Here is a 14,121-nt window from a genome sequence, read left to right as displayed (position 1 = left end):
AGGTAATACATTCTTTATCAAGTATAACTTGCTATTAAAGAAATCATATTGGAGTCACCAGAAGGGTTTGTTAGAAAGCTACAGAAACTCGAATACCTGTCTGAGCTCAGATAAGTCTCAATTTTTTTGCTGTAATTATGCTGAAATATAGGCAGAAATTCCAAATTCCTACAGCTGCCCACAGGGAATACAAGACTTAAAATATACAGTAGCTTTGCATGGACATATCTTAATATCGCTTGATAATTGTTGCACTGCAAAATATACCATATTTATGACATAGAGTTCTCCATCTGACTGACTGGAAAAGATTTCTTAATGCCTTGTCTACTAGTGGCAGAGAGTAATTCATTTAGGCAAGATACAAAATGTGGATCTAGGGTCAAATCCAGAAGAATATGCCCCATGTTAAGATATAAACAGTTCCATTGTATCCAAGAATAGATTCCATTTGGGTTCAGAGGCTGTCATCATTAGAAAGCTATTATACAAAGAGCTCAAATGAAAGCACATTAGCAAAGGATAGTTTTTTTGTCAATTATTCATGTTTTGAAAGTATGTAAACAAATTGTTGAGGAAGATGCTGGAAACACAATTCTTCTGCACAGGTCTAAACAACAAATATGTTACCCATTAACTCAAAATTAATATATTCATAAACTATAAATTCTTCTGGTCAACTATAGATTTTACTTACTCAAATGTAGAGAAAAAAATGATGTTGTAATAAATATATATATAATGCACAATATATGCATAAATTGTATTCAGTAAATATTCATCTATCATCTATCCACAGCACTGCTGATAAATGTATGATTGTGTGGAGTCCAACACTGGGGACTCCAACCAATCATTAGAATTTTTGTTCCCCTGTGTGAATGCAGCAGTAGTCATGCATTCTTACTCCTGCTCCACTCACTGACTAATGGACTGAATGAGATAGCCAAGTATATTGCAGATCTAAGCTTTTTCCAACAATCCAATAGACAGTGAATTGAAGTATGCATGCATGACCACCGCTCCACTCAAATGGTGGAAACCTCATTCTGATTATTGGTGGGGTTCTTGGAGATTGGACCACCGCATCATTTATCATATCCAACTTTCATGTCATTTATTAGCATTTTGTTTTAAAATAACTGCAGAAACCTAAAAGCTTTATGTCCTTTGCTTAATATAGAACAACCCATGAATTCAAGTTACATAGTAACACAATAACATAGTTAGACCAAGAAAGTGATTGATTCATCCAGTAGCTTGTGCGATAATCTGTACGTACTGTACATCTAGCGTTTGTATATGTAAGATTTATTTACAGTATGCATGTATGGTTGGTTATGGGAATATGGGAATAGATTATGTAGGTAGCTATTAGGTATTATTATTTTTGGAGGCACTTTGAAGGGTATTTTTATCATGTGAGGGACACAAGTATGGCACAAAAGGAAAATCATTGCTGTGTAGAGGCACAATTACATTAAGGAATAGTGATGAATGGCAGGGGCAATATTTGAATTCGCTATATTTCACAAATATTTAGTAGAATATTCATCATATATTTGCGAATTCGCAAGTTCGAGATTATTTTCTTGATTGCAAAAAAACAGCAATGTAATATTCACGTAATCCGTGCAAAATACAGGCGTGGGTCATTATAGCTACATTTTTCAAGCTGCTAGAAGTTTTCTGAGACTGGAGAAAATGGTTGGCACGGCAGAACATTACAATAGCTTTATATGCAGACAGAGTCCTCAAATATATTTGCGATTGCAAAATCGGCACTAATGATGCAAATATTTTAGCGCAATACGTGCAACTTCACATTTTAATAGGTCAGACTACTTATTAGTGATTGGTGCACTAAGTATTGTTGTGAACTTGTGACATCACAGCACTATGTATGTATGTACAGTATGTAGCATACATACATACATACAGCACTATGTATGTAGCATGTATGTATGGACAGCAGAACCAGCTACACTATATCAGGATGTAACCTACACTGACTATCTCCCACTAACTATCTGTATTATATATATAAGATATCTAACTAACTATCTAATGTAATGAATGGAAAGCAGAGAGCACATCAATAACACCGCTGTCTCTATCAGATCTGCAAAATACTGCATACAAAAGCTGCTGGGGAGGTTCTTATATAGTAAGGCTTAGGCAACATTCCTATTGGTTGCTAGGGATGTTGCTAAGCTCTGACAAAGACATTGCAGCTTTCTCATTGGTCCACAAGCAAGAAGGGAGGTTACTTATGGAAAAAAAAATCTAGAGTATTTGAAATTATGAAATATATATCACTATATTCTAAATATTTGCGAATTCTCGAAGTGCCAATTTTTTGCGATTAATATTTGCTATTCAAATATTCGCGCCCAACACTATTAGGGAACAAAGAGTATATATGGCCTTGCGGTTCTCCCCGGCGGTCGTTTTGTGGCGAATATTGCTCATTTGAGATTTGCTGAACATGCAAGCATATGGCGATGTCCGCATGCGCCATATTCTTTTGCATTGCGCCAAACTTTGACCAATGACACATGCATCAGGTGGGACAGGACAGCCAATTGAGATGTTTCAGCACATGGACACACCCCCACCCTGTGGCAGAACAGTGGCGTAGCTATCAGGGAAGCAGGGGAAGTGACTGCTTCGGGGCCCGAGCATAGAAGTGGCCCCAAAGCAGTAATGAATGTTTTTATTAGATCTATAGGCAGGGCCGGAGTTAGGGGGGGGCAAACTGGGCAATTGCCCTCGGCCCCATCACCAAAGGGCCCCCTTCAGGTGGTCTTTCTCCTATTTTTACATTGAACAATGCTATGAGACTGAACCAGAATCAATCTGCACTAGCTGAGCAGCAGCTCCTTCCTTCTAGAAGAGGTTCCGTCTGCTAGTAGCTGATTTCCTGCCTTTGCTCCCGTCATACACTCCCCTCTCCCCCGCCACACACACACAGAGAAGAGCAGCGTCGGGACAGAGAAGGTGAGGGAGGATGTTTTCATCCACTCTCGATCCTCCCAGCTAACTCTCCCTCCAGCTCACCCAGCTATGTGCATAAAAAGTAAGTGTATGTGTGTGTAAAGTGAATGTAATTACAGTATGGCCATACCAGAGTGTAAATGTGTATATTGTGTGTTTTTATGTAGGTACAGTACAGACCAAAAGTATGGACACATCTTCTCATTCAAAGAGTTTTCTTTATTTTCATGACTACGAAAATTGTAGATTCAGACTGAAGGCATCAAAACTATGAATTAACACATGTGGAATTATATACATAACAAAAAAGTGTGAAACAACTGAAAATATGTCATATTCTAGGTTCTACAAAGAAGCCACCTTTTGCTTTAATTACTGCTTTGCACACTCTTGGCATTCTCTTGATGAGCTTCCAGAGGTAGTCACCTGAAATGGTCTTCCAACAGTCTTGAAGGAGTTCCCAGAGATGCTTAGCACTTGTTGTCCCTTTTGCCTTCACTCTGCGGTCCAGCTCACCCCAAACCATCTCGATTGGGTTCAGGTCCGGTTACTGTGGAGGCCAGGTCATCTGACGCAGCACCCCATCACTCTCCTTCATGGTCAAATAGCCCTTACACAGCCTGGAGGTGTGTTTGGGGTCATTGTCCTGTTGAAAAACTAAATGATGGTCCAACTAAACGCAAACCGGATGGAATAGCATGCCGCTGCAAGGTGCTGTGTTAGCCATGCTGGTTCAGTATGCCTTAAATTTTGAAAAAAAAATCCCCAACAGTGTCACCAGCAAAGCACCCCCACACCATCACACCTCCTCCTCCATGCTTCACGGTGGGAACCAGGCATGTAGAGTCCATCCGTTCACCTTTTCTGCATCGCACAAAGACACGGTGGTTGGAACCAAAGATCTCAAATTTGGACTCATCAGACCAAAGCACAGGTTTCCACTGGTCTAATGTCCATTCCTTGTGTTCTTTAGCCCAAACAAGTCTCTTCTGCTTGTTGCCTGTCCTTAGCAGTGGTTTCCTAGCAGATATTCTAACATGAAGGCCTGATTCACATAGTCTCCTATTAACAGTTGATCTAGAGATGTGTCTGCTGCTAGAACTCTGTGTGTCATTGACCTGGTCTCTAATCTGAGCTGCTGTTAACCTGCGATTTCTGAGGCTGGTGACTCGGATGAACTTATCCTCCGCAGCAGAGGTGACTCTTGGTCTTCCTTTCCTGCGGCGGTCCGCATGTGAGCCAGTTTCTTTGTAGTGCTTTCTTAAAGTAATGATGGCCACTCATTTTTCTTTACTTAGCTGCTTTTTTCTTGCCATAATACAAATTCTAACAGTCTATTCAGTAGGACTATCAGCTGTGTATCCACCTGACTTCTCCACAACGCAACTGATGGTCCCAAACTCATTTATAAGGCAAGAAATCCCACTTATTAAACCTGACAGGGCACACCTGTGAAGTGAAAACCATTTCAGGTGACTACCTCTTAAAGCTCATCAAGAGAATGCCAAGAGTGTGCAAAGCAGTAAACTCCCCATTTAATGCACCGCAAACAATGCATTTGCCCAACAGCAAACTTCCCATTTGCACAAGGTTGGATACCAAGCTAGCCATGTCCCGTTGATGTCATTGAAGGTTTCTTCCTCCACCCAGCCACGTACAACACCAAGGGTCCCCGAAAGGTGAATTGAATTGATTTTTCAAATGGGGAGATGGATAAAAAACGCTGGCTCCCTCCCCTTTGTTTGAATCCACGCCACGGTCACTGCGTCTGTGCCGTGCAGTTTACTGTCACACCCGATATGAGTGGTATTTTCTGTAGTACTATTCTCATCAGTTTAATCCCTTTTACGTGACATCCCCAATCTGGAGTCCATTTATTAAATTGATTTTTCGAACGGGGAGATGGTTAAAAAAACGATGGCTCCCTCCCCTTTGTTTGAATCCACGCCACGGTCACTGTGTCTGCGCCGTGCAATTTACTGTCACACCCGATATGAGTGGTATTTCTGTAGTACTATTCTCATCAGTTTAATCCCTGTTACGTCCCCTATCCGGGGACATGTGTCGAATTGATTAATCATTGTCGAATTAACGACATCCTGAAATAATTTTTTTCTGAGCTCTGTACTTGCTTTGTATTGGAATTGATGGGGATTTTTTAAATTGTCTGCATTATTTCTAATAAAAAAAATCATAATAAAGTCTCTTAATAGTTTATTTTATGTATTAAAAACCCATACAACTTTAAAAAAAAAGTTTTTTTTATGAAAAATTATCCAGCCGATCGCATTTAGTCTGACCATAATAAAGCAACGGCCTTATCTGGGGTGTGGCAACATTGTCAACACACTCATAGAGGTGATGATCGCTTCATTGTGATACGCAAGCCCCTTCACCACAACAAGGTACCTATCACGAAGGGGAATTGACACATGTATGTGCCTTTTTTTTCGTTTTGTTTTTGCAGCCACAGTGCAGCACTAGAGGCCAGAAAAATTGAGCATGTACACATGCCTGAAAAATAAGGTATCGTTGCAGCCGATGCTGTAGCAGCGGCCGGAAAAATTGATGTTTTCCAGGCAGAAAGGTGACTAAAACATTGCGGCTTGAACCCTAGTTGGTGGCGGAGAATTCACAAAAGTCATCCGGTATGCAGACATTAAATACAGCAGCGTGGGGACCATTTTGAGGCCAAGGCATGTCATCAGGCCTTTTGTTAGTCAAACATATCCCCCACTGTCAGTCCCTTCGGGATCCATGCCTCATTCATCTTAATGAAGGTGAGGTAATCAACACTTTTTTGACCGATGTGACTTCTTTTGTCAGTGACAATGCCTCCTGCTGCACTGAAGGTCCTTTCTGACAGGACACTTGAAGCGGGGCAGGCCAGAAGTTCTATCGCAAACTGGGATAGTTCAGGCCACAGGTCAAGCCTGCACACCCAGTAGTCAAGGGCTTCATCGCTCCTCAGAGTGTCGATATCTGCAGTTAAGGTGAGGTCGTCTGCTAGTCATTCTCTAAGGCTGGATCCCGACGGGCTGCGGCGATGTGTAGGACTGAAAAAGCTCTGCATGTCCTCCATCAACAACACATCTGTAAAGCGTCCTGTCCTTGCCGCCGTGGTCGTGGTAGGAGGAGGAATACTTTCACCTCTTCCCCTGTTAGATTCCCGTTGTGCTGTGACATCCCCCTTATAAGCTGTGTAAAACATATTTTTTAGTTTGGTTTTGAACTGCTGCATCCTTTCTGACTTCCGGTAATTTGGTAACATTTCCGCCACTTTCTGCTTATACCGGGGGTCTAGTAGCGTGGCCACCCAGTACAGGTCATTCTCCTTCATCCTTTTTATACGAGGGTCACTCAACAGACATGACAGCCTGAAAGACCCCATTTGCACAAGGTTAGATGCCGAGCTACTCCTTTCCTGTTCCTCCTCCTCACTGATGTCATTGATGGTCTGTTCTTCCCCCCAGCCGTACAACACCACGAGTCCCAGATAGGTGACAACAACGAGCACCCTGGGATGCCTGCTGTGGTTGGTCTTCCTCCTCCTCAAAGCCACATTCCTCCTCTGACTCCTCTTCCTCATACTCCTCTTGCAGCGTTGCTGCAGGTCCGGCAAGCGATGATGACAAGGCTGTTTCTGGTGGTGATGGTGACCACAACTCTTCCTCTTCCTCTTCACGCTCATCTACAGCCTGATCCCACTCTGCTGCAGAGCCACGCATTCCATGCTTCGCAGCCATCAGCATGTTGACCCAATGCGCAGTGTAGGTGATATACCTGCCCTGACCGTGCTTTGCAGACCAGGTATCAGTGGTCAGATGTACTCTTGCCCCAACACTGTATGCCAGAGATGCCATGACTTCCTTTTCAATCCCTGAGTAGAGGTTTGGGATTGCCTTATTTGAAAAAAAAATTTGTCCGGGTACCTTCCACTGTGGTGTCCCAATAGCGACACATTTTTTGAAGGCCTCAGAGTTCCGTCAAGCCAGCTGTCAGACGCCGGGCAAGGGGGTGACTCTGTGACATTGGCTTCTTACGCTCAAACATTTCCTTTACAGACACCTGACTGTGGGCAGATGAGATGGAACTGCTGAATGTGAAAGGCGGAGTGGCGGGTGGTTGAAAGGGGGCAAGGAGGACAGCAGTGGTTGACGTGGCTGAAGATGCTGGACCAGGAGGAGGATGGTGGCTTGTGTGCTGCTTCTACTCGTCATCATGTGTTGATCCCATAGGCGTTTGTGATGTGCGATCATGTGCCTTCGCAAAGCAGTTGTACCTAGGTGGGTGTTGGATTTCCCACGACTCAGTTTCTTTTGGCACAGGTTGCAAATGGCATCGCTGTTGTCAGAGGCAGACACACAAAAAAAATGCCACACTGCTGAGCTTTGCAATGACGGCATTCTGGTGGTGGCAACAGCATGCGTTGATTGGCGTGCTGTCTGGCTGACCCAGGGGGCCGATACATGCTGTCTGACTGTGCCACTAGCTACTTGCGATGACCTCCCCCTGCTTCCAACTCATCTCCTCCTTCTCTCTGTCTCCCCTTCTGAACTTTCCCCCTCTTCTTCTTCTCTTCGAGCAGGCACCCACGATGCATCCACGGACACATCGTCATCATCAACCACTTCACTTGTATCTGACACCTCAGCAAAGGAAGCAGCAGCGGGTACAACATCATCATCATCACACTGTACGTCCATGTGTGTAATGCTGCCTGACTGAGACATATCCCTGTTATCTACATCCCCTGGCAATAATGGTTGTGCATCACTAATTTCATCCAACTGATGTGTAAATAACTACTCTGAGGGATCAAGTGAAGCTGCTGTGGTGGCTGTGGTGGTAGTGGTGGTGGTGGCAGCGGGCGGAAGAGTGGTGACCAAAGCTGAGCTGGAGGAGGATGGTGCGTCAAGGTTCTTAGCGGAAGCTGTTGAAGATTGGGTGTCCTGTGTAAGCCAGTCAACTATTTTCTCTGAATTTTTTGGGTTCAGGGTATGTGGCCTCTGAACACTGGGCATTATTCCAGGGCCAGTGGAAATCAAAGCACCACGATCACGACGGCCCCTGCGGAGTGGCCTGAATCTGCCTGACATTATTTTTTTTGATAAGTGGTTTATGCGTGCAAGGTACTGTGCCACCCTATATAAGTTGTGGGCAGTGGGCACAGTAAAGTCTGTGTGGGCCTGACACACACGGGCTTGCAATTTGCAAAAGTGATAATATCACAGAAAAAATGTTAATAGAATTTTTTTCATCTGCAAGGTATTTGAGTGAATGACACCCTGTATTGATATGAGTGGAGGCCTAGCCAGTGGCCACAATACAGTCTGTGTGGGCCTGACACACACGGGCTTGCAATTTGCAAATGTAATTATATCACAGAACATTTTTTAATAGAATTTGTTTTATCTGCAAGGTATTTGAGTGAATGACACCCTGTATTGGTACCTTGGTTTGGTTGTGACTCTTGTGGTCGCATGCGGTTGTCAGCAGTTTGGTCTGGTTGTTCAATCACAGGTGAGGGCTGTGGTATTTGCCTCACCTGTGGTTGCCGCTGGCAACAGTATTTATGTGGCAGCATAGCAGCCTGAGCTGTATCTTTGCAGCTTGCTATGTTGTGCATGCGGTTGCACTTAGGTGTGTGTGTATGTTATGCACTTTGTATGTCTGGTGTGCACTTGGTGTTATGTTTGGTGTGCACTGTGACATTTTCCCTTATGTGGTCTCACTACACTTCCTGGTGTTGGAAGGGTTAATTCCCTTCTGTGTGTGTGAACACTGGGCGTGTCTGTGTGGGTGTGACTACTTGGGGCTATAAAGCCTCATTGTTATCTCCAGTCTGAGGGGTACTTCAGCTATGACTAGCTGGAGTAGCCTCCTGTGTTATTTCACCTGCCAGTGGGGGCCACCCTTGTGGTCATAAGTTTAAGTTTGTGTGATGTTCAGTTTATCTTTTCCTTTATTATTCTGTGCAGCTATGTATCTGGGTTCCTGTGTGTGTGCTGAGTTCTATATGTATTGTTGTGGACTTCAGCTTGCCTGCACACGGATCCAGTCAGCAAGGCTGTGGCAGGTGGCTGGAACTAGTGCAGCATCTGCCATATCCATAGGCCTGTTTCTGTTCCCCTTTTTCCTGCAGCTTGGCCAGTGAGACTCCTGTTCCTCCGTGTCCAGAAGGAACAGGTTGTCTTACCCTTCACTCCTAGTTCAGGGACCGGCGGAGGGTGAGTAGGGATCTGAGGTTCCTGAGCATGGGCCCTTCTACCTTCAAGGTCGGCCCATGCAGCTAGGAGTTAGGGACGGATTAGGGATGCGTTAGGAGGTGACCTGCTCCCTAATTCTCTCGTCCTGGCCGAGCAGTGGTTTACATCTTCTGGCATCGCACGGCTGAGGATTTTCCCCATCCTCAGTCATGACACACGGGCTTGCAATTTTCAAATGTGATTATATCACAGAACATTTTTTATAGAATTTTTTTATCTGCAAGGTATTTGAGTGAATGACACCCTGTAACGGTAAGAGTGGAGGCCTACAATACAGTCTGTGTGGGCCTGACACACATGGCCGTGCAATTTGCAAATGTGATTATATCACAGAAAAAAATGTAATATAATTTTTTTTATCTGCAAGGTATTTGAGTGAATGACACCCTGTAACGGTATGAGTGGAGGCCTAGCCAGTGGCCACAATACAGTCTGTGTGGGCCTGACACACACGGGATTGCAATTTGCAAATGTAATTATATCACAGAACATTTTTTAATAGAATTTGTTTTATCTGCAAGGTATTTGAGTGAATGACACCCTGTAATGGTATGAGTGGAGACCTAGCCACTAGCCAGTGGCCACAATACAATCTGTGTGGGCCTGACACACACGGGCTTGCAAATGTGATTATGTCACAGAAAAATATTAAGCAGATTTTTTTTTTTATCTGCGAGGTATTTTCTGTCACACCCTGTATGAATGGTGTGCATGTGCTGTCTGTGACTGAGCCTGCAACCTCTCACACACGGGAAGCCAGGCAACTGTAATATATATATATATATATATATATATATATATGTATGTATATATATATATATATATATATATAAAAAAAAGCACACTGATGTACCAGCCCTGAAAAGGGCTTTTTGGGGTGCTGTCAGGACGCTGTCCTTACAGCAGATGAGTCTGTGGACACAGAACAATGCCCTAGCTAACGCTTTTCCTATTGAATCAGCAGCAGCAGTGTCCCTCCTCTCACTGTGAATGCAGCTTCCGAATGAATATAAAATGGATGCTGTCCTGGAGGTGGGAGGGTCTGAGAGGTAGGGTCTGCTGCTGATTGGCTGGAATGTGTCTGCTGACTATGAGGTACAGGGTCAAAGTTTACTCAATGATGATGTATAGGGGGCGGTCCGAACATCGCATATGTTCGCCCACAGCGGCGAACGCGAACAAGCAATGTTCGCCGGGAACTATTCGCCGGCGAACTATTCGGGACATCACTACCTAGAATATGACATATTTTCAGTTGTTTCACACTTTTTTGTTATGTATATAATTCCACATGTGTTAATACATAGTTTTGATGCCTTCAGTGTGAATCTACAATTTTCATAGTCATGAAAATAAAGAAAACTCTTTGAATGAAAAGGCGTTTCCAAATTTTTGGTCTGTACTGTATATATGTGTATATGTATATACTGCCCACCCCATAGTTAAAATACATAAAATATAAACTTGAGGCAAAATGTTTACCTGACTGCTATTCTGTGAGGCAAACTGTCATTTTCATGAGACAAACTGCACCAGATTGCCAACCACACACACATACATACAAATGCGACCCCAGAGACATCCTTAGATACCTTACATATAGGTATCCGCACACACATCACTGCTGTAGAGACACAGGGCAACATTTGCTCCACAAAAATAATGGGTGCCTGCTATAAAAAAATAAAAAATAAAGTATATATATTTTAAAAACTACTATAAGCAAAGAGTATACTTTTATTTATTTATTTATTGGTTTTAATTAAGCATATACCAAACTGGAAAGTGATTTGCTTCTATTGGCTGAACAACAAAAAGAGAACTATGTAAGGGATAACTATATCTATGCACATATACCTGGTAAAAAGTTGGCTGCCCTGGTGGCAACTCAGACTAAAAATAATAGATATATTCACTGTTTGACAGATAAATCTGGCCATAAAACTGTTGAACAAATGGCTAAAATAGAGCTTCTCATGGAACATTTTGAAGATATATACAGTAGTAAGATAAATAAGAGCGCGGTGGAATTACAACAGTTCCTAAGGAGAATAACTATTACTAAGTTAACTACTGACAAAATAATAGCAAAGACAGGTTCACTCTGCGGTCTTATTAAACCCTCAAACTGATTTTAAAATTGAGATATTAGCCAATATGTCCTACGGTGTAGGACATGTCTGAGCCCGAGCACCGCGCTAAGGTTTCTCAAGTAGCTCGGCACCTAACACTCACCTACCTGAGCCATGTGGGCAATACCAGGGACCAGTGGGCAAATTACAGGAGCATGAGGCCGACTCACAGACATCTCACCAGTTACCTCCAGCATGTAACCATGCTAGCAATGGGATGAGCGAGGAGTCTGCGAGTCCCATTCAAGACTGGCTGATATGGCCCAGGCCTCACAGGTGCACCTAAATGTAGCCTGTAGATGGAAAGCAAGCACATTTAAATGGGAGTTTATACACCTCCAGGCATCTTCATATATAGAAACTGAAACGGACATGTTGGCTAATCTCTCAATTTTTAAATCAGTTTGAGGGTTTAGTAAGACCGCAGAGTGAACCTGTCTTTGCTATTATATCGTTATATTGTTTATCACATCCACATAATTTCTATCTTTTGTAGGATGTCTCTTGTGGTACTTGTGGTTCACTGCGGGCATCCTCCACTGTATGCATTTTTGCTTGGGATCGTCATTAGCAACGGGCCACAAGTGCAGGATTTGCTCCACTGTATATATATGCACAACTGCATTTGGGTTTGAGCACTTCCTGCCTGTCTAATACCACGCCATTCTTTTCAGTTTGTATAAGTTAACTACTGATCAAAGAGAGAGCCTAGAAGCCCCTTTAGACTCAGCTGGAGTAGAGCCAATACTGTCCAGGATAACTAAGAACAAGACCCCAGGAACAGATGGTATTCCATTTGAAATGTACACCCAATATAAAGAAGTACTAATCTCAAAATTGCTTACAATGTGGACAGTCTCGAGGGAATTAGGAAAACTCCCAGATTCTGTGAGAGAAGCTTTAATAATCCTAATATTAAAACCAGGGAAAGACCCAGTGTTCCCGAATTCATACCGCCCTATCTCATTAATCAACACTGATAATAAAATATTAGCAAGGGTCCTGGCAAACAGACTTGGGCAAGTGGCGCCTGGGATCATTCATGAGGATCAGTCCGGCTTTATGCCAGGTAGAACTACAACTGATAACATAATAGGATACTTCATGGGTACCCAGTTGGAACCCATGAACTGTGGAGAACGCATGATTGTAACTATAGACTATAGAATGGCCCTTTTTACTCGCAATATTGAAGAGAATGGGATTTGGAGACAAATTTGGATCTTGGGTTAAGCTATTATATACCAAAGTCTCCGCAAGGGTAATATTGAATGGCGAATATTCGGAGAAAATTTACATTGGTAGGGGGGTTAGGCAGGGTTGTCCTTTATCCCCCTTACTATTCGCCATAGCTATGGAACCTCTAGCGGATATGATCAGGCAACATAAATAAATTGTTGGCTTTTGGTTTGGGGCACATGAGGAAATTATTTTTACTGTATGCATACGATATTATGCTGTTCGTGGGATCTCACGGCTCACTTATGAAGATCTTTCAGGTATTTGAAGAATACAGTAAATATACTGGACTGAATATAAACTCATTGGGGAAAATGTGTAAACTACCCTCCATAAATTGCAAGTTATGGAATGCACCGATAATAATTCCTAAAAGACTCTTTAAAACAATAGCTACCTTAATAACAGATCTGATATTGCGAGGCAAAAAAACGAGAATAAGAGCACAGATAATGTATATTCATGAGAAAGAGGGAGGATTATCAGCCCTGGATCTAGAGTTGTATTTTTTATCTCTGGACAGATCAGAAATATGATAATGTGGAGCAAGTCATATAGGTACAAGATTATGGTAGCTGGGGTTAAGAAATTTCTGGAAAACTGTAGCATTTTTCAATTTGTAGAAGCAGATATCCTGTCACAATAACAAGTTAAGAAAATACCCCTATTTGAGTTGTGGACTAAATCTTGGAATATGGCAAACGAACTATGGTCTCAGAAGGGAATACATTCAGACACTTTGCTATGGGATAATACTCATTTAATGGAACTAAAACTAATTGAACAAAAAGTCTGGTGGAAATATGGAATTTTCAAACTGGGCCAGACATGGAGAGAGGGAGATATAATTACCTATCAAGATCTCAAAAATGAATATGTAATGGGTAGTAAAGGTCTGAGTTTCTTTTATATACAATTGAAACAAGCTCTGCGAGCAGAGATAGGAAAAGGAACGCAAATTGCCCCTCTTCCACCAACCTTAGCTAATATCTCGAATCTAGTACCTGGGAGGAAATTGATCTCCAAAATATAATGATGCTTGCTATATAAGAAGACCCAAAAAAAAGCTACTGCCAATCTAAATTATAGATGGCAAGATGTCCTAAATCTGCAACGGGCAGAATTTGGGAAAAGGCCATACAGTCAAAAAATAGGGTGTCTAACAGCTTCTCCCATAGAATCACTCAATTCAACATAGAAACCGGATTCCAGGGACACTATACAAATCGTGAATAAAAACTGAATGCAATGATGTGGAGGTGCCAACTTCTAATATTTTATTCAGAATAGAACATACATCACGGAAAAAAAGTTTAAACTGAGAAAATGTACCATTTTAAGGGAAAAATATGTTGAATCAGAATTTCATGGAGTCAACAAATCCCCAAAAAGTTGGGACAAGGCCATTTTCACCACTGTGTGGCATCTCCCCTTCTTCTTACAACACTCAACAGACGTCTGGGGACCGAGGAGACCAGTTTCTC

This window comes from Bufo gargarizans, chromosome 2 (assembly GCF_014858855.1).
Source record: "Bufo gargarizans isolate SCDJY-AF-19 chromosome 2, ASM1485885v1, whole genome shotgun sequence".
Classification (NCBI taxonomy): domain Eukaryota; kingdom Metazoa; phylum Chordata; class Amphibia; order Anura; family Bufonidae; genus Bufo; species Bufo gargarizans.
The sequence above is the reverse complement of the archived record's forward strand: the minus strand, read 5'-3'. Positions refer to the sequence as shown.